Raw genomic sequence first — 18,322 nt, forward strand, 5'->3', positions numbered from 1 at the left:
TGGCGGTGTTATTATCAGAAGAGATTGAATACATTTGTGGATTTTTGATGAAAAAACAAAACAAATCACGCGAATGGACTAAATTCAAAAGTCCATTATAAATGAACAGAACATTTTAAGTGCATGGAAAGGATCCACGGGGACTAGAGTTCATAGGCATTAAGAAGGTACAGCAGGACTGGAGGGGAGGTGATTTTATTCATAAGATCGGACAGGAGGAGATGAGATGGATCTTTCAAATGGAAACACTAACTCCGTCTGGTCTTAACAAAGATTTTGAACTTTGTAATTTTCTGTAGTATTTTAAAATTTTTTATGTTTTTATATTTTTGATCTTAAATTGTGCTTTTTTTTCTCTCTTTCCATGATATATAAAGATTTGTTTTTTATTATTATTATTTTTTTTTGTAGTATATATTTTTTACTGATTGTTACATCGTGAACATATTTATTTATATTCACAATGCTAATTAAGCAAAAATAGTTTTTGGGAATTTCTTATTACATATATAAATATGTGCAAAATTTGGTTTAGGCAATATACCCCCTTTTATCAAGTTTTAAGTATTTTCAAAAGTAGTTGTTTATTTTTCTCTTTTTTTCTAAACAAATGCGCTGCCATGAAATACGTTTTAAAGTGCTAAATACCCCCATTTATGTAGGGGTGTATATGTTTTTTTGTTCCCTAATCAGGTTTTTAGATGGATTTTTAGTGGTATTATGAGAATGTGTGCTGCCATTTTAAGAAAATAAATTGTCTTTTTTATTTAGAATTTTAAATGTATATATTTACTTAAATTCATAATGCCAATTGAATAAAATAAGTTTTTGTAGAGTTTCTTATTGCCCACAGAAATATGTGAAAAATCGGTTTAGGCAATATAACCCATTTTTTTTCCAAGTTTTAATTTTTTTTTTTTTTATATTCATAGTTTTGAATATCTGAGAGCCCATTTCTATCAGTTAGCACTGGGATCAGCAGTGCTACTAATAAGAGACTTAATTTGGACTTTGAAATGTTGATGAGAAAGTTTGGATTGATTTTAAAATGGTTGGTAACATGGACTGGTGTATATAAGACACAGGACAGTGGGAGGAAGCATCAGCCGTTTGACAAAGCCCTGTGGGTGGGGCGAAATGCATTACGGACCCGGAACCAGGAAGTGATTTGGAGACAGTCGGCAACAGCAGCCAGGATAGCAGCCGGAAGATTTTTTTACATTACATGAGTATATGGAACTTTCTTTGCGGTTTCCTGAGGCTGGTGAGCGGACTAACTACCTCCACAACAAGTTTTGCTGTTTTTAAATTGCTATTAATAAAGTATACTTACCTGAGATCCGGATTGCAAGCTTCCTTTCCACGGATCCCATGCACTCTAGGGGCTGATCCTCCCTGAGTGCTATAGCAACGAGTGGTGCTTTTACCACTCCAATTTTGTGAGTGTAAAAGCTAAAGGGCACCTCTGTTTGCTTTATTCTATATATTTATAAGTAAATTACTATGCTGCACTAGGAGCTCTCTTTCTGTTTTTGTCTCCTTAATAGGTGTCAGAGTGATTTCCATGTTTGCAAGTATACCTACAGATTGTGCTTTGTTTCACCACAACCACTGTTTGTTTTTCATTTATTTATATTTCCACTTTGTTAACACCTCATTTCATGTACACAGGGTTACTTTCACTCTCTATAAGAGGTCCATAGTGAATATGATTGTTGTTGTTGTTGCGCACCATCACTACTGTAAGTTATTTTATGTTCAAATCGTTTTACCAGGATTTGTATTTGTTGGTTGCTGCATGTACTAAGATCCTTTTCTCATTTGCGCCATCCTATTTATAATCATTTTTTCATTATAAATAAACAAGCACAAGATTGTGATCAAAGTCTTAGTCATTAAAGGGTCAGTATTAGTGCCAAAGCCACTTCCGCTTATTAACGTGGTTTTGGTGCATTAATCATGCCCTTGTAATCTCACTGCTCGTTTATCTGCCATTTAAAGTTCAGCTAATCTATTTCTGCAGCCCTAGCAACACAATCTCCCTGGATGTGACTCACACAATTTTGCTACACACTTCCCAAATAAACCCCCAAAAATATTAATTTTAAACTTCTCAATTGTTCTGTTAATTGCATGTTGGATTGTGACATTACAGTGGCTCTTACAATATTGTTTCTTCTACTCTTTCAGAATCTGGCTGACCAATTTATCTTTAAAAACAGCAGTCAAAGGAGGGACTTCTTTGTCTTATGCATTTTTCCTATGCTTGATAATGTTGACAAAGGGTGGATCTTAAGGTATAAGGCAATTTCCACTTTGATTGTCAAAGTATTGGAACTTGCCCTAAATGCTACCCTTTATCAAGATTTGTCAGGCATAGGAAATATTTTAACAAGAAAAACGAAGAGAAAAAGTACAGATTCTGAAGAGGAAACAATAGGAGAAAGAAACTTTGAACTGGTAAAACTGCTTTAGTTATCAAACAAGGATAAACAGAAAAACATCTCTTGTCATATATTTCTTTTTATTTCAGTATATATACATACTTAAACATTCACATAGACAAAAACCAAGAAAAAAGCACAAAAGACAAAACAAAAAAACAAAAAATTTAAAAAAATCACATGACTAACAAACATTATTTAGTGGTGTATAAACCTAATCTCTAGTATACCCATACCTTAATCCGTTCTTGCATGTAAATGCTATCATATTTTAAATTTTTTACATTTATCTAATACTCTGATACTCTAATGTATACTTTTATAAATTACATAAACCAATATATCAAGCTTATTTGAGAACATAAGTCCCCTTTATATCGCCTCTAACTAATACATTATTTTATTTAAATTAAATTAATTTATATAACAACTTCTTAACCATGACCTAACTCCTATAAATAAATATTTCTGACATTAAACCATTTTTGCCAAATTTTTATATATTTTCCTTCCACTCCTGCCAAACGACTTGCCATTCTCTCATAGCAACTTGAAGAGTCTAAGCGTAACATAACCTCTTTGAACGAAGGTGGCTGAGTTTGTTTCCACCTATAAACTATAGCTATTTTAGTTGCTAATAAACAATGTATCATTATTGTTAATACTTCCTCCTGAGGTGTTATCTGGAACATGTGAAACAGCTTTCTGGTTGCCACTTAATATCTACACTTAATCCCATTTTAAAAAAGGATTCCACTTCAACAGAAAAACATCTCACTGCACACTGAACCTTGACGTGGCTGGACTAGAGTAGCAGAAGACCACACTGAGTCTAATGCCTCTCCGCTGAGAACAGGACACTGAGGAACACTACACAGGTCCACCAAACCTGCAACACTTGTACAATGTTGCTGGTCTAAGGAATTTCAAATTCTGCTGCAACATGCATGAGGCAATGTAACAATATAGTGTAAAGAACATGAATACAATCATACTTTGTGTCAACAGTTCAGGTTGGTGGTGGTGCTGTAGTTTTCTGAGTAGTATTTTTAGTATGCATTATGTTACTCAATACCTTTTAAGGTCAGGAGACACGGCTTTACTGCAGAGTTGAACATTCACTATGTCATGAGGCTCTGTTTGTCTTGCTACTAAATCATACTTAATCACCTCAAGTGAGAAAGATTGGACCATTGTGCTAATTCTAAGGGACTGTACCTTCACAGCCAATCCAAATTATAAGTACATTTCTTCTCCAAGGACCTGAGCAAAATCTGTAACTTCATTATGGTCTGCATGCTAGTCAGAATGTTATTTTATTTTGCTGCTATTATCCTAGAAGATTTATTTATAAGTTCCAAAGATGGCACACATGGTACTCAATGTCACAGCTACTCCATTGCCATTGGATACATGTTTGATAATGTTTACATGCCTGGGAGGGTGAAGGCCATTCTAAGACACTATGATCCACAGGCAATGACTCTCCTTAAAATGTGCAGATGGGCCTAGAAAGGCACACCCTAATTAATCATTATATATGCCTTGGAGGAAGAGTAAACGTTTGATAGACAATTTTACCAAAGTTCGATTGCAAAATTACATCAATCAATGATGCTTGTTCACCTCTGATTGTGCCCAATAATTATTGCCATTAACAAGGCTTAGAATGTAAAGTCTTATGCTCTTAACCAGGCCTTAAAACGCACTTTGAACTGAAAATAATAGCATACTCACCAGTAGAGTGCCAATCTGGCAAGTTTCAATGTGTAAAAACTGAAATGGGCAAGATATTTATTTGACCCCCTAACTTTCCAAAATATCATTAAACCTATACATCGGGGGGGGGGGGGGGGAAGTGGGGGAACACTCTCTCAGTATTTCTTTGTCTGCCTTTGCCTCTTCTACCCAACCCCTCCAACTGGATGGCTGCTCACTTCCTTAAACTCAACCTATCCAAAACAAAACTTCTGGGCTTTCCTCCCTCAAGCTACTGTCTGTCTCCCTCCAAGTCAACGGTGCTACCATCACCTTTACCTTGCAGGCTCACTGCCTATTTGTTCTCCTTGACTCCAACCTCTCTTTCACCCCTCATGTCCAGTTGATCACCAAATTCTGCTGATTCAATCTCAAAAACATAGCGTGCCTCCGCCCCTATTTAACACCGGACACGGCTAAGGTGCTGGTCCATGCGGTTGTTCTCTCTTGCATTGACTACTGCCATCCTCTTCTTTTAGTAGTCTTACATGTTCCTAGCTTGCACCACTGCAATCTATAATCCCTGTCTGCCTGCACCCCACTACTCCCCTCTCTGTCAGTCCCTACATTGGCTTCCAGTAAAATATAGGGCTCAGTTTAAGACACTGGTGCTTGCTTACAAGTCCCTACATAATGCAGCTCCAACATACTTATTCTCCCTAATATACAAGTATGTCTCGTCTAGGCCCCTGTGCTCTGCCGAAAACAAACTTCTATCCTCTGTATGTACTCCAATCTCTGATTGGTTTTCAAGACTTCAAGACTTCTCCAGTCTGCACACTTTCTATAGAACTCCCTAAACTTTCACTCAGTCTCCATTCCTTTAAAAAAATCATTCAAAACTTACTTCTTAAGGAAAGCATATCAATTAAACTGTTAGCAGGTTTTTTTGTCCCCAATATCCTGACTCCTCTCCTGTAGCTCTAAAAAATAACCTACTAAGCCCTCAGAGAATACTTTTTTATCAACCTACTTCATTACCTCTACTTTTACCTTTTGTGTCACTATACCCCACTCTCTCTAACAAGTAAGCTCATAGAGCAGGGCCCTCAAGCCCTCTGTTCCTGTGCGTCCACTTGTCTGGTTACAATTATGTGTCTGTTATTCCACCCATTGTACAGCTCTATGGAATTTGCTGGCGCTATATAAATAATAAAATAATAATAATGTGATATGAAATCCCTATTTCTCCTGAACAAAATGATCTATAATAAGTATGGATGCACTTAATGTGAAATAAGCAAATTATGGCTGAACAGACAAACTGTCAAGTTCTTGGTGTTGTTTAGGTCAGAACTTGTACAATTGCCTCCAACCTTAAGTAGTTAAGAGGGACTTGGTGTATAGTGTTCCTTTAATCTTAAAAAAACATATTCAAACGTGTATTATTCTGAAATACAGAGTTTTAGATTGTGGCAAAGAGAGATTGCCACTTGAAAGCCATATTACAGTTCATTTTAACAATCTCAGGTGACCTTCAGGAAAATTACCCGTTTTCAAACCACATGCATTTAAAAAAAACACTCACTAATGGTTGGGATAAATAGCAAATCAAAAGAAAAGGGGATCACAACAGCAAAACTGACTGTGAAGCTTGAAGCTGAAATTGCTGAGTAAATTAGATGTAACACATTTTGTAGCTTTTAAAATGCTATTTTGTTTTGCTTTTTAGTTTCACCTAAGGAATGATATTGTAGCATGCATCTAGTTTTACATCTTCGACTGGCAAGAGGGTGATCTATATGACATACTAAAATGTTTAATCAGGTCATCATACATATATATATATATATATATATATATATATATATATATATATATATATATATATATATACACACACACATATCAAATTCTATATATATAATAAGCAACTGGAAAAATAAACTCTTGCTCTCTCTCCTTTTCATGGCAAATAAGACAGAATGGCAGGGCAAACTACCAAACTCAGCACCATCATTATTATAACACCAATATAATGTTTAATTTTTATTCATTTTTACAGTTTATCAATTTCCAATATCACAAGCCTGTTGGTTAGATTGGAGTTATTCGATGCCTAGTATAAGAAATACATTTATTAAAATAATATAAATAGTATTTCATGTATAATTCAATAAGAGAACTTCTCTTTAGTTAGTAAGGTTAAGATGATCTCAAGTAATAAGATCCAGCCATTAGTATAAAGAGGATTACACAAATGTGATGTATGGGTATTTTATTATGTAATAAAAAGAAAAAAAAAACACCTTACATTAACAGTAGTGAATCAGCACTCTGGAGTAAAGTGAAATTAAACAGTGGTATAAAAATCCACCTTTTATTATATTTCTGAGGATAACAATTAAAATAAAAAGACAAACAATGTCATGCCATACTACTTAAAAGGGGGCATTTCATGATAACATATTATATCAAATAGAATGATTCACAGAAAGCTAATTTCCTCTTTGTAAAGCTGTGTTTGCAGGCAATTAAAAACTTGAAACAAAATATAAAACAAAATATAAAGTCTATAAAAAGACTTCACTGCGAACATGCTATGTCTAATTTTAGCTGATTTCACAGCATTGTTTAAAGGGAGGTGAAACAGCCAGAACCCTGTCCTTTCCTTGGTGAATGTATGTATCTTTCTTTCATGAGTAACTTCCTAAAGATTTACTAAAACTACCTTAAGTTGTGTTTTGTATCATTTTTGGAGCACTGGGAATGGCTTCTGTATTCTGCTGTCACTTTTAAATACCAGTATAGCACTTAGCCGGAAGAGCCTGACATTTTTAAGGTATGAAATCAATAATGGGTAATGCACCGGCTTAGTGCAAAGCAGGAGCTTCCAAGGGCACAGGAGAGGGTGATCAGAACCATGCAGACCCTAGGTCTTTTTTCATGCTTTTCTCAAATGGTTTTACTACTTACCGATAGAAGGTTCCAGGCACCATATCCATTACAGCGGAAGATATAGCCATAACCACTACATTGATTTGTAAGATAAGAAACCAAAGTATCGAAGGGAAAATGACACTTATGAAGGGGTAACTGAATAATTTGAAGCTAATGTTTTGGATCTTTTCATGTCCCTTTAATAAAAATAACATGATGCACATAATTTTATCACATGACAGGAGGCTTCATATTTTGCATAACTTTCTTTACTTTATGCCTCCAGCAGCACAAGTCAATCAGAAAACTTTAAACCAATCAGTAACAGGCATCACATCCATATATAAAGCCCTGACAGTCACATGATTTCCTCTTTCTTTGCTGCTTACCAGCCAAGGCACAGGTCAGAGTATTTTGCTCCAAACAGTTTCATTTATATTACATTTATCATTATATGTGAATGTTTATGGTGTGGTATTTGTACCCTGCTACCCTCTCCCTTCTCTACCCTGATTATCTTCTCAATTGCTTTTACATTTTGGTATTAGACTTGCTTTTCTTCCCTGATAATTTGCTAGTTGCCTTTTCAGTTGGTATTAGCTTTGTCTCTTTAACCCCTTAAGGACCAAACTTCTGGAATAAAAGGGAATCATGACATGTCACACATGTCATGTGTCCTTAAAGGGTTAATATGATAATTTGCTAATTCCCTTTTGCTTTGTGGGGATTACATTGGTCCTTCTATCCTGATTTTTTTGCTGTTGATTTTACGTTTTTCTATTGGACTTGTCTCTGCTGGCACTTTGTTGTTTCACTTTCTTTGATTTAATCTCGCGTGGATTGCAGCGTTTTACCGTAATCGCGTTTCGTTTGCTCTGGTGCCAGGACTTCAGGGCAGGTCTCTGGGGGTTGGGGGTACCAGGTGGACTCAGTACTGCAACGGCGGGCCGCGATCGCTTTGGCGATCGCGGACCGCACGGCGCATTTGCGTGCGAACGGCGGCCATCTTGAATCTCGCGGCTCTCGCGAGATTCACGTCGGCCATTCGGTTTTAGCCAGTTCGTGATTCCCACGAACTGGCAGTCTGCTCTACATTGTCAAAAATAAAGTTCCTGTGAAATTAAGCTCACGGTGCTGCCAAATCTCCACAGTACTATATCCAATAAGGGTGACCCCTTGGATAATTTGGAGGCTACCATACCTCCCCATACATGGGCTCCCGTCCCGACGTTACTGGCCGCTCATCCCGGTCTTATTGAGGGTGACCCCCTCCTCAGACCACTCCCAGGAAAGCTCTAAGTGGTACTGATTGAAACAATTCTGGGTGACCCCCAGTTGTACGTGGAGGCCCACTAGTGGCAATAAGTGTACTGCCGTACCTGACACCTGTTCGGTACCCCACAAACCGGAAGAGTGTCCCAACATGCCATAAGAGACATACATACAGGGGTGACCCCCCTACACTGGATGACCCCCAGACTAGTCTTACTACGGTGCTAGTGGCATAGGTATGAAGGGGTGTCCCCCTACGCCCTTTTCTAGGGCTTCTACCTTCAGAGTACGCTCTGTCATTGTATGCACAGACCAGGGCACACTAGATGCATGTGTTCCGACACCTCTATGCTTCAACTGGAGGATCCGCACACCCTTCCCTTAACCGAGAAGGAGAACTCACAATACTGCCAAACTCCACAATTCTAGGACATATAAGGATGAACCCTTGGATTATACATAAGGAGGCTTTCACGTCTCCCATACTCGGGCTACGCCCCGACATCGCAGACCGCTCATCCCGATCCTACTGAGGGTGTCCTCATTCTCAGACCACTACCCAGATCCTGAGAAAGTGGTACCTATTGATCGAAATTCTGGGTGACCACCGTTGTACACAGAAGCACACTGAGTGGCAATAAGCGTACTGTTGTACGATCCTGGCTCCACAGACCGAAAAGGTGTGAACCAACAGGTTGGACTTCCCTCAATTCCCCTGACCGATTTTCAGGGGCGGATTAAAGCCGCCAGGGCAGCTCCGGAGGAAGAAGTCCTCTCCAAGATACTGACTAACAAGTCGGACACCTTACCACCTAAACACCATTGGAAGGGCCCAACACGGCTTCCCCAAAGGGGAAAGAGAACACCCCGACTTAGCGGAACCGTCCCTCAGAACGTCCTGTCCATTAAACCTCTCAGGCTCCATCATCAGGGGACGAGGACTTCATCCCTCCCCTTCTCTGGAGATCATGAGAGAATGGAGAGTCTCCATCGGAAGAGATAAAGTGACAGAATCCGCCTAGCAAGAAAGGTTTCCTTAGGCGCACTGGACAATCTGGTTTGACTCACGTACCACCCGACACCCAGGGTCATCCGAGAGGGGTTTACCGGAGCACCGGGCACACTTTGCCAACTTCCGGCTTCGGGGAAAAGAAGTCCGAAACAAGCTCAGGGTGGAATGCCCATACCCTCTATGAACGAACAAGGTAGTCCTCACCAGGGAGCTCTGTGTCACTGCGGGGATATCTATGTCCCGATCAGGCCAGGGTCCACGTAAAGGTGTAAGAGAAGGACTCAAAACCAGTTAGGATGAATTACTGGACATGATCAGCCCCGAGTAAAAATTCTATACTTTGAGGAACTGACCCCACCCAAGACTCACCTCTAGAAACTCACGATGTGAAGGAATGGGTGCAAAGGGCAATATGTCGGTTGGGGGAACGCAAGGCAGACAGTGGCGCAGAACAGCGCAAAACAGCCCAATTAAAGATGGATTTTACACCTTGGAAGTTAGGGACGAAAGAACAAGGACCTCAAGCGGACGGACTATTGTTTTGGTAGTAAGGAAGAAGACAGGAGACTATCGCCCAGTCATCAATCTAGGCCAACCTAATGGTTTTGGGGCGTACCGACAACTCAAGAAGGAAGGTATACATCTATTAGGAGACCTACTCCTCGAAAGGGGTTTGCAAGATTGGATTTGAAGGACACTTACCTACTGGTTCACATGGTGCCTCAAGAAGTTTCGGAAGCTGGTCATGGCGCACTGAAGAGCAAAGGGTATCCGCTGTAGCATACCTAGACGACTTGCTGACCTTTTGCAAGTCCAATTCCTGACTACGTCTACAAATGAGATTTATGCTACTGTTTCGGGAATTGTTGGGATTCATAGTGAACAGAGAGGAGTCGGTTCGATCCCAGTTCCGAGTAACTACGTACCTCTACTTCGGAATAGATTCCACCTTGGGCGGATTACACCTTCCCACATCAGCGATAGCGATTTTCGTAAGGAAATCCGACGGGTACGGCGGAAAGGCTCCATAATCCCTTGACTATTTCCCAGGACCACTTCACTACCGGGCCAGACATCGGCTGAAAGCTCACTGCCTGAGATCCGGGCACACCTATGAAATTGTGATCAGAATGGCAAGGACTTCGATAGTACTCATTACTGAGGTAAAGGAGCCAAGTGTGGCACCTAGAATGATTGTTGTTAATTGGGATCATCCTCTGCTTCTTCAGTTTTAACTTGCCTTCGGGCAGATCCAAAAGGAGAACATCATCTATTGATAATGCAGGAGCGGCTAGAGTTGGTGGATTGGTGTCTTCCAAGGGAGACTGGTAACCCAAGGGACTATCGCAACCAACTAGAGACCTATTAAGTGGACTCATGGACAACAGGTATTCCCCGAAATAACTTATCCGCATGGAACACTTGGAGTTCGCTGGGGTATGGAAAGGGACTGCGATCCTTTTATTAGCCCTATCTACCTCGATGTTGAATCTTTATCATAATTTTCACTACGAACCGTTTGGAAGCATCCGACCGTTCAATTAATGGGATACGTTCCGCTATTTCGACGGCGCATAGTACGATTCACGACACTCCGGTCGATCAAGAGCCTTTGATAGGCCGCTTTTTGCAGGGTAGCAAACGGTCCAGAACCATGAATCAAAGTATCACTGTTGTGGGACTTTGATTGGGGTCTTTTGGAACTAGTCAGATAACACGAACCTATCCCTCCGTCAGCCATAGTCACGTTACTTTAGATTTTTCGTCGGGTATCAGATATACTGGAGTTCGACGTAGATGGTCTTTTCGGTATCAGAAGGATCTCTACGGTGTCTCGTAGAACTAAATCCTATTCGCGTCCGTATTTTACCCGGTTCCGGACTGGTTTCCCAGTCTTTGTGCAGTTATAGCGGTGTTTTGTTATATGGAGATCCCAACAACACTTAGATTGTCACATTAAGGACATCTGCTGGGCTTATACCAACCATACAAGCCAGTTACCATGAACACTCCGTCTAGATGGGTTCATTGGTTGTTATCGCTAACGGGGGTGGAGACGTGCTTTGGGTACTCATTCGGTACGAGACGCGGCTGCTTCTCAGGCCTTCACGGGGGGGCCTCTATATTTTACAGGCGGCGAATTGGACACGGCGAGACAATTTCCGTATATTTATTTTCGTCAAACCACACACGCATCCTTCTCGCTCATACCACAGCTTTAAAAATGCAAAATATGAAGCCTCCTGTCATGTGATAAAATTGTAGATTATGCTAACATAGTGTACCTATAATCTTAATTTTAATAATGACAGGAGGCAAGTATTTTCCCTCCCTGTTTCCCTCCCTATACGCTGGGAAATTCTAATTTTCTGGTTGTCATTTTCACAGTATAATTATAAGGTTTTGGGTATTTCAGTATATTTATGGGATGCTTATCTGGTTGACAGGTGTTACAGCCGTGGCGATTATTAAGTATACTAGGTTGTTTAATGTTTCAGTATATTAACGTAATATAAATATAGATACATGTAGTACTGGATTTAATGTGGACATCAGTTGGGTTCCATCACCTTTCACGTATTTCTGTTCTTTTCAGAGTAACCATCATAAAGATAAAGATCAAGATAAAGCTGGAAGGTTTCAAGTCGTGTTCCAAGTTATGTTCTACACGCTGTTATTTGAATTCCCTGACGTTATAATGGACTGTTTTTCGCATCAAAGAAAGAGGAAATCATGGGACTGTCAGGGCTTTATATACGGATGTGATGCCTGTTACTGATTGGTTTAAAGTTTTCTGATTGACTTGTGCTGCTGGAGGCATAAAGTAAAGAAAGTTATGCAAAATACTCGCCTCCTGTCATTATTAAAATTAAGATTATAGGTACACTACGTTAGCATAATCTACAATTATTGATTGCTTATTATTTAACCCTTTTCTGAATGCAAATTGTAGTCACACCCAAATACTTGCATTCTACAGAAGTTTACTATGATGAACTTTCTGCTGGAAATGCAGTTGGTGGTTCAAATAGTCGTATTTTATGGTTTTGCCCAAGTTTGCAATTTAGGTTGTGTGTTAACGATCTTTTATACTTTGAGTGTCACAATAGAAAACAACACATAGCATTGCAATGCATGTCTTTCTGCACTGACAAACTTGTTACTTACACTCCATTTTATCTCCATGCAATTAAACCAACATGCATTCTTCAAGTATCTTTGGATAACAATCTTTGGATAACAAGCTGTTGCTGGCATTGTTACAATAACCTAACTTAATAGCAAACAAGTGAAATGTTCCATTGTTTCAGTCAAAGCAATGCAATTATTTATGAGATAATCATCACTTTCATTAGTAAACAGCTGGAGGTCTTTAATTCACACCTGTTGACACTAGTAAAAAGCTTATAAAATGCACAGAAACTAAAAAAATTCATTCAAAAAAACATTCCCCTTGCAGCCTGCTAAGAAATACTTAATAAAATAATCGCCATGAAAAACAGATATGTTTACTAAAAAAAACTAATGTCTTTTACATATATTTTTTGAGCTTTATAGATAAATGTGGAATCATGCTGTTAACAGAGAGTCATTATCAGTATTTCCAGTGTTACCATTTATTTCCAAAGATGATGATAACACATATTGAAATTAGCAATATAGGTTTGTTTGTTTTTTTTTTTTCATTTTTTTATACAAAGATGTATCAAAATACACAGAAATACAAAATAGTAACAACAGGTTATATCACAAGAAGAAGAACAGGGAAGTTGAAACATGGGGTTCTGTATGACCAGCAGCAAACAAACAATCCCAAAAGTTACATAAATACATCACCTTTAGATACATCTTGTGAGAGGTCATTTATGAACTTTCCCAACAGGTATTTAGAGGGGACAAGGGGCATATAATGCTAGAGAGTGCATACAAAACTATTAGACCACACTGTCTTGCAATGAGTTGCAATACTTTAAAGTCAACGAGTAAAATATGTCAGCAGCCAGGAGACTGCAAACTTGACAATTAAGAGGTACAAGTTTCCTTCTGTCAATACCTCTTTGTGCATGTATTGAATGCTAGAGGATTTTGAGGCCATTTATCACTGTGTGTAGAAAAAACATATATAATATTATAATATATATATATATGTGTGTATCAAAATATGTATCTCACGGTTTGTGTAGAGTAGATAAAAAGTATAAACTTTATTTAACCCCTTAAGGACCAAACTTCTGGAATAAAAGGGAATCATGACATGTCACACACGTCATGTGTCCTTAAGGGGTTAAACATGGTTAAAAATGGCAGCTCGACGTTTCAGTCCTCTTCTAGGACTTTCATCAGGAACACACGCTACTAGACCCCCAGTATAAGCAGAAAGTGGCTGAAATGTTACCAAATTACAACAAGTCGGAAAGGATGCAGCAAAATCCTTGCAAAATAAATTAAAAAGTATGCTTTACACAGCGTATAAGGGTGATGTCACAGCACAACGGGAATCTAACAGGGGGAGAGGTGGAAGTCATCCTCCTCCTCCTCCCACGGCCACGCCGGCAAGGACAGGACGCTTTAAAGACGTGTTGTTGATGGAGGACATGCGGACCTTTTTAAGTCCTATGCATCGCCACAGCCCTTTCGGGATCCACCCTCAGAGAACGACTCGACCGACAGGTAGCAGACTACCTTGCCTTAACTGCAGATATCGACACTCTGAGGAGCGATGAACCCCTTGACTACTGGGTGTGCAGGCTTGACCTGTGGCCTGAGCTATCCCTATTTGCGATAGAACTTCTGGCCTGCCCCGCTTCAAGTGTCCTGTCAGAAAGGACCTTCAGTGCAGCAGGAGGTATTGTCACTGAGAAGAGAAGTCGCCTAGGTCCAAAAAGTCTAGATTACCTTTATTAAGATGAATGAGGGATGGATCCCAAAGGGACTGACAGTGGGCGATAATTCGACTAAAAAAGGCCTGATGAGATGTGCTGCCTTGGGCTAAAAATGGTCCACACACTGCTGTATTTTAGCTCTGAATGCCGGTTGACTTGTGTGACTTATCCGCCACCAACTAGGGTTCAAGCCGCAATGTTTTAGGGCACTTTCTGCCCGTGAAACAAACATCAATTTTTCTGGCCGCTGCTACAGCAGCGGCTGCAACAATACCTAATTTTTCAGGCATGTGTACATGCCTAATTTTACGGGCCTCTGGTGCTGCACTGTGGCTTCAAAAACAAAACCAAAAAAAAGGCACATAACAGGGATTAAACTGCTAGGAATAGTACTACTTAACACACCACTCCTATCTGGTGGCACATTAGATTGCACGCGCAGTGCCCCAAATTTGAAGTAGGAGGACCGACCAAGCATCTTTTTCCATCTCCCGCTTCCTAAAATCAATGCCTTATATACACGTCCCCTGATAGGGACGTAACAGGGATTAAACTGATAAGAATAGTACTACTTAACACACTACTCCTATCTGGTGGCACATTAGATTGCACGCGCAGTGCCCCAAATTTGAAGTAGGAGGACCGACCAAGCATCTTTTTCCATCTCCCGGTTCCTAAAATCGATGCCATATACACGTCCCCTGATAGGGCGCCAGCTCGTTATTCTCTTTTTCACTTCACTAGGGACACTTTACTGCACTATGGGCACTTAGACCCACTCTTTGTCTTGCACAGTGTTATTCCTAGCCAGCATCTGTGATGAAAAATCAGGCATCAGGCATCTAAACGTTTAGATTGAGCTTTAGCTTAGAACACCCTTGGAGGTGTTTAAGGAGATTAGGGCTAGTTTAGAGGATTCTTCTTAGACCTCTCTGAGTCTTTATAGCCCTTCTACCTATCCAGCATTTCTGGAAACTAGCTAAGAGAAAGGGTGGCTGTGTGTCTGTGATACATTTAACTTTATATCACCTTATTGACTCTTTTTATGACAGCATCACTCCGGTCTCCATACTCTCTACCTATACCCATCTATTTAGAGGTAATTTCCTTGCCCCTTGCAATATTATATAATAGGTAATAGTATTACCATTATTACACAATTAGCCACTATAGGGGAATTAGTATAGTCTCCCTTTGTTATTTATAAATGATACAATAAAGACTTTTGTCCATTACTTAATTTACTTTAACAATGGGTACTAACCACGGTATTAGGAAGCATTACTCTGCTTTCCCTTTCTCCCTCTATTATACACCTATGCTCACTAGGATTTGTAGGTATCACTTTATTATAGTTGTCTAACCTTTTCCTATGTCAGTTTTAGATCTCCTTCTTGGGAGATTTTTTCTTTTTTCAGTTTATTAGCATACCTGGGTACAAGCCCTCGGTGGGGCTGGCACCACCACCTGACCACATTTCCTCATTTCTTCCACTCATACCGCTTTTTCCATCTTTGAAGGGGTTTGGCGAAACAAGGAAATAGTCCTCTACTCGTAACTGGGATTAAACTGATAAGAATAGTACTGCTTAACACACCTTATAATAACGCAGAGAGAGGCAACGCAGAGAGAGGAGTCTGAAGAAGAGGAGTCAGAGGAGGAAGGTGGCTTTGAGGAGGTGGAAGACCAAACACAGCAGGCGTCCCAGGGGGCTTGTTGTCACCTTTCGGGGACCATTGGTGTTGTACGTGGCTGGGTGGAGGAAGAGACCTTCAGTGAGGACAAGGAACGGGACATGGCTAGCTTGGTATACAACCTTGTGCAAATGTGGAGTTTGCGGTTGTGCAAATGGACTGTTTGCGGTTGTTTGCGGTGCGTTAAACGGGGAGTTTGGACTGTCACTGTGAAGCGGGCGTAACCCTTACACTACCTGATCGATACAACATCATATAGTAGGTCCCCCCCTCATTATTTTTATGGCCCCCACCCACCGCGCCCCCATCCTTATTTACTGAATATTCCCCTGTATAACAATGTTTGGCATTTAGTGAATATTCCCTATTCTGCTCTGTGTCAGTTTGTATCAGGGTCTCTGAGGACAGGTGTCAATCCATATCTGCCAAGTGACCCTATGTAGGAGGAACAGTCCCTATTCTGCTCTGTGTCAGTGTGTATCAGGATCCCTGAGGACAGGTGTCAATACATATCTGCCAAGTGACCCTATGTAGGGGGAACAGTCCCTATTCTGCTCTGTGTCAGTGTGTATCAGGGTCCCTGAGGACAGGTGTCAATTCATATCTGCCAAGTGACCCTATTTAGGGGGAACAGTTTTTGCGGAAGTTCGCGTTCGCCGATCACGAACCGAAAATTTTATGTTCGCGACATCACTACCCAGCATTAACCTTAACCTAACTTTACACAAACCCTAACCCTAAAATGAGCAGTGACCTAACATTTACTCTAATTCTTCCATAGCCCTAACATATTTATAAAAAAAACCACTGCAAATATTGATAATGATATCAGCAGGTGGGTTTCCTAGAGAGTGGTGACTCTTTTTAGAGGATGTAACCCTGCTCTAACTATGTTGCAGCAATAGGCATTGATATATCTATTTAAAAGACTATATACAGCACTCAATTTGAGCATTACATTGAGTGCTTCTGTTAATCTGAGGTCACTAGAAATGTCCCTAGCTGACAGATTGATACTTAGGTCTCCTGGGGATTTAATGCTGCTCAACCTGCACTGCATCCAATGGGGTTTTAAATGCCCATTTAACCCCTTAAGGACACACGACGTGCCTGACATGTCATGATTCCCTTTTATTCCAGAAGTTTGGTCCTTAAGGGGTTAAAGAGCTTTATGCAGTGCTCAATACAGCTCATCTGTTGGTCAGGGGACACTAAAATGGCCCAGATGAGACTCAATTGACATCTGGTGTGATAAGGTTTTTAAACCTATTCATACAAAAACATTAGTATGTTGCTAATCTATGGAAGCCATCTTTCAAATCAGGCACCTTTCATGTCTACTAAACCCTTAGATCCTGGCATCTTGGAATAATTTATTTTATTATTATTATTTATATAGCGCCAACAAATTCCGCAGCACTGCACAACGGGTGGTCTAACAAACACGTAATTGTAACCAGACGAGTAGGACACACAGGAACAGAGGGGTTGAGGGCACTGCTCAATGAGCCTACATGCTAGAGGGAGTGGGGTAGAGTGACACAAGGTAAGGGTAGGAGTAGAAAAGTAGGTCAGTATAGTAATATTCACTAAAGATAGTGTTTTGATGACAGTTGCAGGAGGGCAATCAGGCAGCAGGGGGCATGCTATTAAGAGTTTAATTGATACAGTTTGCTGAAATAGTGAGTTCTCAATGATTTAATTGAAGGAGTGGAGACTGGGTGAATGTCTAACTGAGAGGGGAAGAGAGTTCCACAGGAATGGTGCAGCCCTAGAGAAGTCTTGAAGGTGAGCATCAGAGGTCGGAGTACGAACAGATAGACGTAGGACTTCGGCAGAGTGTAAGGGCCTAGACGGTACATACTTGTGTATTAGGGAGGAAAGTTAGGTTGGAGCAGTATTCTGTAGAGATTTGTAATCAAGAACCAAAATTTTAAATTGGGCTTTTTTAGAATCTGGGATACAGTTGCATGTTTGAAGGGTAATGGAAATATGCCAGAGGAGAGGGAGAGATTGAAAATTTTAGTGAGATACAAGGGAATAGGATAAAGGGAACAGGTGGTGGGGTGGGAAGACTGGAGAAGAGCAGACAGTTCTTCCACTGTAGCACGTGTGAATTAACATAGAACAGCAGAGGGAGTGGGGTTTGGGGAAGTATTGAAGAGAGAAGACACATCTCTTGCCTGATTGTAGAAATCTTTTCAGTGAAGTGAGTTGCAAGGTTTGTGGCGGTCAAGTTGGTAGAAGAAGAAGGAGCAACAGGGTGAAGACGAGAGTGAAAAGTGTAAAATAGGCATTTGGGTTCGCTTGAAAGTCTAGTTATGAGGGTATTGATGTAATTAACTTTTGCAGAGGAAAGAGTCGAGCTCTTAGACCAAA

The 18,322-nt window shown here is 40.2% G+C and overlaps 1 protein-coding gene across 1 annotated transcript in view; it reads right to left on the bottom strand.

Moving 5' to 3' along the window:
- Positions 1-18,322, bottom strand: part of SEMA5A (semaphorin 5A) — a 503,768-nt gene that overhangs the window by 76,755 nt on the left and 408,691 nt on the right. The gene's annotated exons all lie outside the window — the stretch shown is intronic.

The sequence above is a fragment of the Pelobates fuscus genome, chromosome 4 (assembly GCF_036172605.1).
Source record: "Pelobates fuscus isolate aPelFus1 chromosome 4, aPelFus1.pri, whole genome shotgun sequence".
Classification (NCBI taxonomy): Eukaryota; Metazoa; Chordata; class Amphibia; order Anura; family Pelobatidae; genus Pelobates; species Pelobates fuscus.